This window comes from Zeus faber, assembly GCF_960531495.2.
Source record: "Zeus faber genome assembly, chromosome: 1".
Lineage (NCBI taxonomy): Eukaryota > Metazoa > Chordata > Actinopteri > Zeiformes > Zeidae > Zeus > Zeus faber.
The window spans coordinates 1,599,314-1,610,196 of NC_137193.1; the positions used below are offsets into that span (position 1 = coordinate 1,599,314).

The window sequence follows — 10,883 nt, forward strand, 5'->3', positions numbered from 1 at the left end:
CAGCTCAAGGGAACCACGAAGGGATCCCAGTATTTCAAGGTTGTGGACGCTGTTCCGTTCCGTTTCTCTCGGTCACTTTGACTGAACTGACTTTGGTTCTTGAAAACAGCTTGTTTGTCTGAGGAACAATGAAAAACTCCCCGACCTATAAAACAAGTCCAACAACAATCCACTTAAATTAAAAACAACAACTTGAAGACTGGTTGACTGGAACATGTGACAACCATTGGCAGTGGATGGCATTCATGAGTAATTATGGACACCACACCTTGCATTCCATCACCGTCCCTTTCCAGGTTGTGATGTCAACAGACAGTGAATTATGGATATAAAAGAGAGCTGCTCTGTTCTCAAGAGAAACCAGAGACATAAAGGGAGCAAGCATCACCCAACAGTTGGAGAGACAACTTTGACCGACCCAACAGCATATCCTCATTCACCACAGAGGATAACACCACGAGACATCTGTGAGTGAATCTAAATGTTTGATTATGATTATTATTATTATTATTATTATTATTAATACTACTACTACTACTACTATTAATAATGATATTAATTATGTTTATAATAATAATAATAATAATATTAATAATAACAATATTATTAATGATAATAATAATAATAATAATAATAATAATAATAATAATAATAATAATAATAATAATTAAACATTTGGTTAAGAATTTTTCAGTTTCATGAAATTACTGATGGTCTTTAATTGTGTTTTCAGGGAAGTAATGAAGCCAATCACAATGATCCAAATGATTTCTATCATTTTTCTCCTTATATCTTTGGGTAAACACTTTTTCATTAATTTATTCATCTCATGTAAATTATAAATAAATGTAAAAATATTTGACTAGATAAAACTAACTCATCTTTCTTGATCATTTAGCATCAGTCAACTGCCAGACAGTCACAGTCACGTCAACTGTCACTGAAGTGACAACTGTGAATGCTTTCTCCACGACCACCACAACATCAGTTTCAACTATCACTGAAACGACTTCAACAACCACAAGCACAACGATCACTCCTAGTACCACCATAAGTTTCACCTCAACGTTCACCCCAGTACTAACCCTAACGACCATTGTAACGCTCACCTCAACGGACACGTCAACAGTCACCCCAACGACCACCTTGACGGCCACCGCAACGGCCACCGCAACGACCACCGCAACGACCACCGCAACGACCACCACAACGGTCACCGCAACGACCACCTCAACCATTACCGCAACGTCCACCTCGACGGCCACCGCAACGACCACCACAACGGTCACTGCATAGACCAACACAACGACCACCACCACTGCCACTCCAACTACTTCCTCTTCTACAATCTATACAATGATTATATTTTCCACCATCATGGCTGTTGCAGCAAATGCATTTTATTGGGGTTGATAAGATGAATTCCATATTTTCATTGTAAACAAAATCATGAGGATTAAACGCTGTGATCATTTATTTTGGAATTTAACTTTTTTGTGCACGCAGGCATGATTACTGTGTGTATATTATTATCCCTAAGTCTTCAAGCTGACTGTAACTTTGTTCTAAGTAATGAAGGCATGCATTTATTCCTGAACATAAGATCAATAAAGTTAAAATAACAGTTTTATTTTGGCTTCTTTGGTCTCATTCACGATGATACAAGAGTATACAGTGCATACGGAAGGTTCACTTTTTCCACATGTTTGATTGTTACAGCCCTATTCTAAAATGCATGAAAGTCATTTTTCCCTGAATATTCACTTAATTCTCGACAATCAAAAAGCAACAACCGTTTTCTAGAAAGGTTTACAAATGAAACATGACATTTACATAAGTATTCAGAGCCTTTACTATGAGCTCATCAGCATCCTGTTTCTATTGACCATCCTTGAGATGTTTCTACTACTTGGTTGGAGTTCTCCTACAATTGTTCAAACATCGACGGACGCAGCCATCAGGAGAAATAGGGGTTAAGTGTCTTGCTCAAGGACACTACAGCATGCTAGCAGGAGGAGCCTGGGATCCAACCAGCAACCTTTACATCACTAGACCACCAGCTCTACCTCCTGAGCTACCACCCCCACTTACACACACATACACACACAGGGAGAAGTGGGCGTGGTCCGTGTGGTGGTCAGGGACAGGACAGGAGAGTGTCCTGCGTGGTTTTTATTGGGGTCCTTTTATATTGGAGGACACCCAGGACCTTCTTGCTGCCACTCATTTAAAACACACACAATATGATTAGATCCTAAATCCTAGATGTAAATTGTTTGATTCTTGACCCTATGTTTGTATTTATTCATTTCACATTATTTCTTACTATTTATGTGATGATTTGTTTTAGCTAATCACGGTCATACAGGTTATGCCCAATGGCAGATATGAGAGCCTTTGAAGGACCCCCCCCGGTGACATTGTCACACCACAGGTAAAAAGTATTGGGGCATGTGGGGATCCCTTGGGCCTCACCAGGGCACTGCAGTTGGGTAGGTGCTCGGCGGCTGTGGGGAGGTCCGTAGTGTTTAGTGCTGTGGCCTTGGGGGGTTCCTGGCCCCACGGGGGTGTTGGGGAACCGCAGAGGGATCCCAGTCTTTCAAGGTTCGGGGCGGTGTTCTGTTCCATTTCCTCTCGGTCGACTTTGGTTCTTGAAAACAGCTTGTTTGTCTGAGGAACAATGAAACCTACCTATAAAACGAGTCCAACAACAATCCACTTAAATAAAAAACAACAACTTTAAGGCTGGTTGACTGGAACATGTGACAACCATTGGCAGTGGATGGCATTCATGAGTAGTTGAAGACACCACACCTTGCATTCCATCAATGTCCCTTTCCAGGTTGAGATGTCAACAGACTGAATTGTGGACATTAGAGAGGTGCTCTGTTCTCAAGAGAAACCAGAGACAAAAAGGGAGCAAGCATCACCCAACAGCTGGAGAGACAACTTTGACCGACCCAACAGCACATCCTCATTCACCACAGAGGATAACACCACGAGACATCTGTGAGTGAATCTAAATGTTTTATTATTATTATTACTACTACTACTACTACTACTACTACTATTACTATTAATAATGATATTAATTATGATAATAATAATAATAATAATAATAATAATAATAATAATAATAATAATAATAATAATAATAATAATTAATAATTAAACATTTGGTTAAGCATTTTTCAGTTTCATGAAATTACTGACAGTGTTTAATTGTGTTTTCAGGGAAGTAATGAAGCCAATCACAATTATCCAAATGATTTCTATCATTTTGCTCCTTATGTCTTTGGGTAAACACTTTTTCATCGATTTATTCATCTCATGTAAATTATGAATAAATGTAAAAAGATTTGACTAGATAAAACTAACTCATCTTTCTTGATCATTTAGCATCAGTCAACTGCCAGACAGTCACAGTCACGTCAACAGTCACTGAAGTGACAACTGTGAATGCTTTCTCCAAGACCACCACAACATCAATTTTCACTCTCACTGAAAAGACTTCAACAACCACAACCACAACGATCACTCCTAGTACCACCATAAGTTTCACCTCAACATCCACCCCAGTACTAACCCTAACGACCTTTGAAACGCTCACCTCAACGGACACGTCAACAGTCACCCCAACGACAATCTTAACGACCACCGCAACGACCACCGCAACGACCACCGCAACGGTCACCGCAACGACCACCTCAACGACCACCACAACGACCACCTCAACGACCACCACAACGACCACCTCAACGGCCACCACAACGGTCACCACAACGACCATTGCATCGACCGCCACCACTGCCACTACATCTACTTCCTCTTCTTCAATCAATACAATGAGTTTATTTTCCACCATCATGGCTGTTGCAGCAAATGCATTTTATTGGGGTTGTTAAGATGAATTCCATCTTTTCAATAACATTGTAAACAAAATCATGAAGATAAAATGCTGTGATCATTTATTTTGAATTTAACTTTAAATAATTTGTACACGGAGGCATGATTACTGTGTGTATATTATTATTCTTAAGTCTTCAAGCTGACTGTAACTTTGTTCTAAGTAATGAAGGCATGCATTTATTCCTGAACATAAGATCAATAAAGTAAAAATAACAGTTTTATTTTGGCTTCTTAGGTCTGATTCACGATGATACAAGAGTATACAGTGCATACGGAAGGTTCACTTTTTCCACTTTTTCTAAAATGCATGAAAGTCATTTTTCCCTTAATATTCACTTAATTCTCGACAATCAAAAAGCAACAACAGTTTTCTAGAAAGGTTTACAAATGAAACATGACATTTACATAAGTATTCAGAGCCTTTACTATGAGCTCAGCAGCATCCTGTTTCTATTGACCATCCTTGAGATGTTTCTACTACTTGATTGGAGTTGTCCTGTGGTCACTTATTGATTGGACATTATTTGGAAGGTGCACACCTGCATATATAAGGTCCCACAGTTGACAGTGCCTGTCAGAGAAGAAACCAAGCCCTGGAGGCTGAAAGACTTGTCAGTAGACCTGTACGACAGGTTTGTGTCCTGGCACAGATCTGGGGAAGGATATAAAAAAACATGTCTGCAGCATTGAAGGTCCCTAAGAACACAGTGGCCTCCATCATTCTAAAATGGAAGAAGTTGGGAACCACCGACACTCTTCCTAGATGTGGCCCAAACTGAGCAATCGGGGACGAGGGGTCTTGGTCGGAGAGGTGACCGAGAACCCGATGGTCACTCTGACAGAGAGGCAGAGTTATTTTGTGGAGATTGGAGAACCTTCCAGAAGGACAACCATCCGTGCACAACTCCACAAATCTGCTCTTTATGGTAGAGTGGCCGGACAGAACTGTCCTGATTTGTTTGTGTAACTGTTCTTCAAAAACAGACGTAGGAGGAAAGGAAACGCTCTGTGTTGATATTTGATTTAATATATCATTCTGCACATGAGGCTGAGGTACATCACACACTTAGAATATGAAAATGTCAAGCAGAACCAGAAGAGAAACAAGAATCATTTTCATTCGTCTCACAGGTGTGAACGCATTCACACACACACACACACACACACACACACACACACACACACACACACACACACACAGGGAGCAGTGGGCGTGGTCCACGTGGTGGTCAGGGACAGGACAGGAGAGTGTCCTGCGTGGTTTGGGGTCCTTATATATTGGAGGACACCCAGGACCTTCTTGCTGCCACTCATTTAAAACACACAGATATGAGTAGATCCTAAATCCTAGATGTAAAATGTTTGATTCTTGACCCTATGTTTGTATTTGTTAATTTCATTATTTCTTACTATTTATGTGATGTTTTGTTGTAGCTAATCACGGTCGTACAGGTTATGCCCAATGGCAGATATGAGAGCCTTTGAAGGACCCCCCCCGGTGACATTGTCACACCACAGGTAAAGAGTATTGGGGCATGTGGGAGTCCCTTGGGCCTCACCAGGGCACTGCAGTTGGGTAGGTGCCCGGCGGCTGTGGGGACGTCCGTAGTGTTTAGTGCTGTGGCCTTGGGGAGTTCCTGGCCCCACGGGGGTGTTGGGGAACCACAGAGGGATCCCAGTCTTTCAAGGTCCGGGGCGGTGTTCCGTTCCGTTTCCTCTCGGTCGACTTTGGTTCTTGAAAACCGAGCTTGTTTGTCTGAGGAACAATGAAAAACTCCCCGACCTATAAAACGAGTCCAACGACAATCCAACAACTTGAAGACTGGTTGACTGGAACATGTGACAACCATTGGCAGCGGATGGCATTCATGAGTAATTATGGGCACCGCACCTTGCATTCCATAAACGTCTCTTTTCAGGTTGTGATGTCATCAGACTGTTACGGGTGATGGTGAGGATGAGGAGTCGTCGCTCCTCAGGTGGACTGCCGGGGAGCTGGAACTCTGCCCAGGTCAACAGGACAGGTAGGGGGAGGCATTCTGGAGGGCAACCAGGTGTCCGGGTCCGGGGGGGGTCGAACCGGCCTCAGGGCGGAAACGGGCTGGACCTGGGTAGAGGGGGCCGGCGGCTAGGGGACTGGAACGGTAGACACCGGAGTAAGGGGAGGTGGAGTCAGGGGGAACGTTATTTCCACGGGTTGAAGGCTAGCATCTTCCAGATGTCAGGATCCTCCTCCCAGGAGACCACAAGTATCCAGAGGAAAGCAGGCTCCTCCCCTTCCAACACCTCCTTCAACACAAAGTCATGGCAGGTGAAAGGCCAGGGGGGCAGCGGGGACAGGGGAGTGTCGGGCCACGGAGAGTGGGGAGCGCCAGGCAGCAGGGAATGTGGGCGGCCTCAGGGACCCTTTGGACCGTGCCCTTTCCCGGGGGATTTCTGGGGGTCCTGAGAAAAAAACGTGAAAATAAATGCATGGTGTTTAATTGTGTTTTCAGGAAGTAATGAAGCCAATCACAATGAGCCAAATGATCCAATGATTTCTATATTTTTTCTCCTGATGTCTTTGGGGAAAATAAATAAACACTTTTTCATGGTTTTATTCATTCTTAAATCATAAATAAATGTAAAAAAGATTTGATGAGATTAAACAAAATCACCCTTCTCTATCAAACAGCATCAGTTAAGTGCCAGACAGACACGTCAACTGTCACTCAGTGAAATTAAAGATGGTGTTTAATTGTGTTTTCTGGAAGTATTGAAGCCATTCACAATGATCCAAATGACTTCTATCATTTTTCTACTGATGTCTTTTGTTAAATTAACTGAACACTTTTTCATTACTTTATTCATCTTAAATCACAAATAAATCTTCAAAGATTTGACGCGACAAAACAAATTCATATTTCTTGACCAAACCGCATCACTTAACTGCCAGAGCAAAGTCAAGTCCAATGTCACTTCAGTGACAACGGTGAATTCCTTCATAACGACCACCTCAGCCGACCCTACCAAGGTCCTCCAGACATCCCCCCTGACTGTTACGGGTGTGGTTAGGACCGGGGGAGGTGCCAAGGGGACCAGAGCACTCTCCAGGACCGGCTTTACTTCGGACACATGGAAGGTGGGATGGACGCGCATGGACCTGGGGAGCTTGAGCCGCACTGCCACCGGGTTGACGACCTTCTCGATCATGAACGGGCCAATGAACCGAGGAGCCAGCTTCTTGGATTCCACCTTCAGGGGGAGGTCCCGGGTGGAGAGCCAGACCTTCTGGCCCGGCTGGTACTCCAGGGCCTGGGAGCGTCGACGGTTGGCGGCAGAGGCGTTGCGGCCAGCGGCTCGGAGGAGGGCGGCCCGGGCCCGGGTCCAGGTCCTGCGGCAGCGGCGAATGAAGGCCTGGACGGACGGGCAGGAAGCCTCCTTCTCAAGGGCCGGGAACAGAGGCGGTTGGAAGCCGTCGGCGCACTGGAAGGGGGAGAGGCCTGTGGCTGAACTGGTCAGGGTGTTGTGGGCATATTCCACCCACAAAAGCTGCTCGGACCAGGACGACGGGTGTTGTAACGTCATGCAGCGAAGGGCTGTCTCCATCTCCTGGTTCTTCCGCTCCGTTTGGCCGTTGGACTGGGGGTGGTACCCTGAGGACAGGCTGACGGTGTCTCCCAGGAGCGAACAGAACTCCCTCCAGAAGACAGAGGCGAACTGGGGACCCCGGTCGGATACAACATCTACCGGGATGCCATGGAGGCGGACGACGTGATACAACAATAGCTCGGCAGTGCCCTTGGCCGACGGGAGCTTCGGTAGAGGCACAAAGTGAGCCATCTTGCTAAACCGGTCCACCACGGTCAGGATGGTAGTATTGCCGCTAGACGGTGGCAGACCGGTGACGAAGTCCAAGGAGATGTGAGACCAAGGGCGATGAGGAACCGGCAGTGGGTGTAGGAGACCAGCAGGGGCAAGAAGAGAGGGTTTGTGCTGGTTACAGGTGGGGCAGGCATTGACGAACCCTCGGACGTCCTCACCCAGGGAGGGCCACCAGAAGTGACGCTGGACGACCTCCTTCGTCCGCTGGATCCCCGGGTGGCAGGTGAGTCGGGAGTTGTGGGCCCACTGGAGAACCTCGGACCGGAGGTCAGGCAGGACGAACAGACGGTCGGGCGGACATGCGCTGGGTCCAGGTTGGTCCTGGGCGGTGGCTCTGACCTTCTCTTCCACCTCCCAGGTGAGTGTGGCAACTAGACGGGAGGACGGTAGAATGGTGTCAGGGTCAGCAGCGTCTTGCTCCTCCTCCTGGAACTGCCGGGACAGGGCGTCAGGTTTGACATTGCGTGACCCCGGCTGATAGGAGAGGGAAGAATTGAACCTGGTTAGGAAGAGCGCCCAACGGGCCTGACGGGAGTTCAGTTTCCTGGCGGACTGGATATACTCCAGGTTCTTGTGGTCGGTCTACACCAGGAACGGCAGGTGGGTTCCCTCTAGCCAGTACCGCCACTCCTCCAGGGCCAATTTGAGGGCGAGAAGCTCCCTATTCCTGATGTCGTAGTTCCTCACGGCCGGGGTTAAACGCCTGGAGAAGAAGGCGCAGGGATTAAGCTTCTGGTCAGATGCGGTTCTCTGGGACAGAACAGCTCCGACTCCCACGTCGGAGGGGTCCACTTCAACCACGAACTGCCGTTCGGGGTCAGGCAATACCAGAATGGGGGCTGAAGTGAACCGTGCCTTCAGGGCCAGGAAGGCGTCATTGGTGGTGACGGACCACCGAAACGGCACCTTGGAGGAGGTTAGGGCTGTGAGGGGGGCAGCTACCGTGCTGTAGCCTCTGATGAACCTCCGATAGAAGTTGGCAAACCCGAGGAAGCGCTGGAGTTGTTTGCGGGTGTTTGGGGCGGGCCAGGTGGTGACGGCGGAGACCTTGGTGGAGTCATCTGGATAGTCCCTCTCCCTACGACGTACCCCAGGAAGGAGACGGACCGGACGTGAAACTCACACTTCTCCGCCTTCACAAAGAGTGAGTTCTCCAGGAGGCGCTGCAGGACCATCTGGACATGGTGGACGTGCTCAGCTTGGGATCGGGAGAAGATCAGGATGTCGTCATGGTACACAAAGACGAATTTGTTGAGCATGTCCCTGAGCACATCATTGACCAGGGCCTGGAAGACGGCGGGGGCGTTGGTGAGACCAAAGGGCATCACCAGATATTCGTAGTGACCGGAGGGAGTGTTGAACGCCATCTTCCATTCGTCCCCCTCTCGAACCCGGACCAGATGGTTGGCGTTGCGTAGGTTGAGCTTGGTGAACACTGTGGCCCCCTCCAGGAGTTCGAAGGCTGATGAGATGAGGGGCAGGGGAGAGCGGTTCTTGACCGTAATGTTGTTGAGACCGTGATAGTCAATACAGGGGCGAAGCGACTTGTCCTTCTTCTCCACGAAGAAGAAGCCCGCCCCCGCCGGGGATGAGGAGGGACGGATGATGCCCGCCGCCAGGGCATCGTTAATATAGATGTCCATGGCCTCTCTCTCCGGGGCGGACAGGGAGTACAGGCGGCCTCTGGGGGGGGTGGAGCCGGGCTGGAGGTCGATGGCAATATCGTACGGCCTGTGCGGGGGAAGGGATGTCACCTTGGCCTTGCTGAAGACCTCCCCGAAGTCGAGGTACTCGGCGGGGACCCCCAACATGTCGGGTGCGGAGCTGGAGCTGTTGGGTGGCTGAGGTGCAGCGGCTTGCTTCAGGCAGACCTGATGGCACGCAGGACTCCATCCCAGAATAGTCCCCGTGGTCCAGTCGAGGTGTGGGTTGTGACGCTGGAGCCAGCGGAACCCCAGGAGGAGAGGGTGACGAGGTGAGTGCAGGATGCAGAACTGTATCGTCTCGTGGTGGTTGCCGGACAGGAGCATGCGGATGGGCACCGTCTGATTGGTGACTGTCCCCAGGAGGCGGCCATCCAGGGCAGTGGCAGGTACCGGAGAAGGCAAGAGAACTCGACCAACACCCAGCTGCCTTGCTAGGTTATCGTCGATGATGTTAACATCGTAACCAGAGTCAATCGGTATGGTGAGGGAATGTGAGCCTTGGGGCAGGAGCAGCCGAGCCTGGCACAGGGGGCGTAGGTTGGAGGGGGATTTGGAGGTGTGGCTCACCAGGACCTCCTCCCTCACTGGCGAGCGCCGCCCTTTTACCAGACACCCGGAAATGTAGTGTCCAGCTAGACCGCAGTAGACACAACGGTTCCCCACCCGGCGTCTCTCCTTCTCCTCCGGGGTGAGCCTGGCCCGGCCAACCTGCATAGGAGGGGCCTCACTCGTGGGTTGACGGGCCGGAAGAGCTGGCGGCCCGGAGGAACCTGGAAGACGGGTTGCTGGACGCCGCTCCACTTGCCGCTGACGCCTCTCTCGCTGCCGGGCCTGGATGCGTCGATCGATACGGGAAGCAGGCTCAATGATGCCATCGAGAGAGGTGGGCAGGTCGTGGGAAACTAGCTCATCCTTCACGTCCTCTGCTAATCCCATCAGGAACGCTTCAATCTGGGATGCCGGGTTCCACTCGCTCAGTCGAGCCTGGGTGCGGAAGTCGATCGCGTAATCGATCACGGAGCGGGACCCTTGACTGAGACCCAGGAGACCACCAGCAGCATCGGGACCTTGTGATGTCACCCTGAACACCTTACGGAGCTCGGCGGCGAAGGCGTGGAAGGAGGAGCAGGCTGGTGTGCGTCGTTCCCACTCGGCCGTTCCCCACAGCCGAGCGCGGCCTGTCAGTTGATTTACGGTGAGCGCCACCCTGGCTTCCTCGGAGGCAAAGGTGTGGGGCTGCAGAGCGAAGAGGATGGAACAGTTCGTAATGAATGGACTACAGCCGTCTGCGTCTCCGGCGTAGCGTTCTGGAACCCCCACCCGGGGCTCCAGGGAGTACCCAGGCTGGGCCGCTGCTGGTGCAGGTGGGTCCGGGGAAGCAGGCGGCGGGATGAACTGACCGAG

General features: G+C 49.4%; 1 long non-coding RNA gene across 1 annotated transcript; it reads left to right on the forward strand.

The window, feature by feature from the left end:
* Positions 1–362: 362 nt before the first annotated feature.
* On the forward strand, positions 363–1,630 carry LOC307242101. Its single transcript, XR_013844580.1, has 3 exons — positions 363–467; positions 734–798; positions 899–1,630. It is a non-coding gene; the product is annotated as an uncharacterized lncRNA (long non-coding RNA).
* The last annotated feature ends 9,253 nt before the right edge of the window (positions 1,631–10,883 follow it).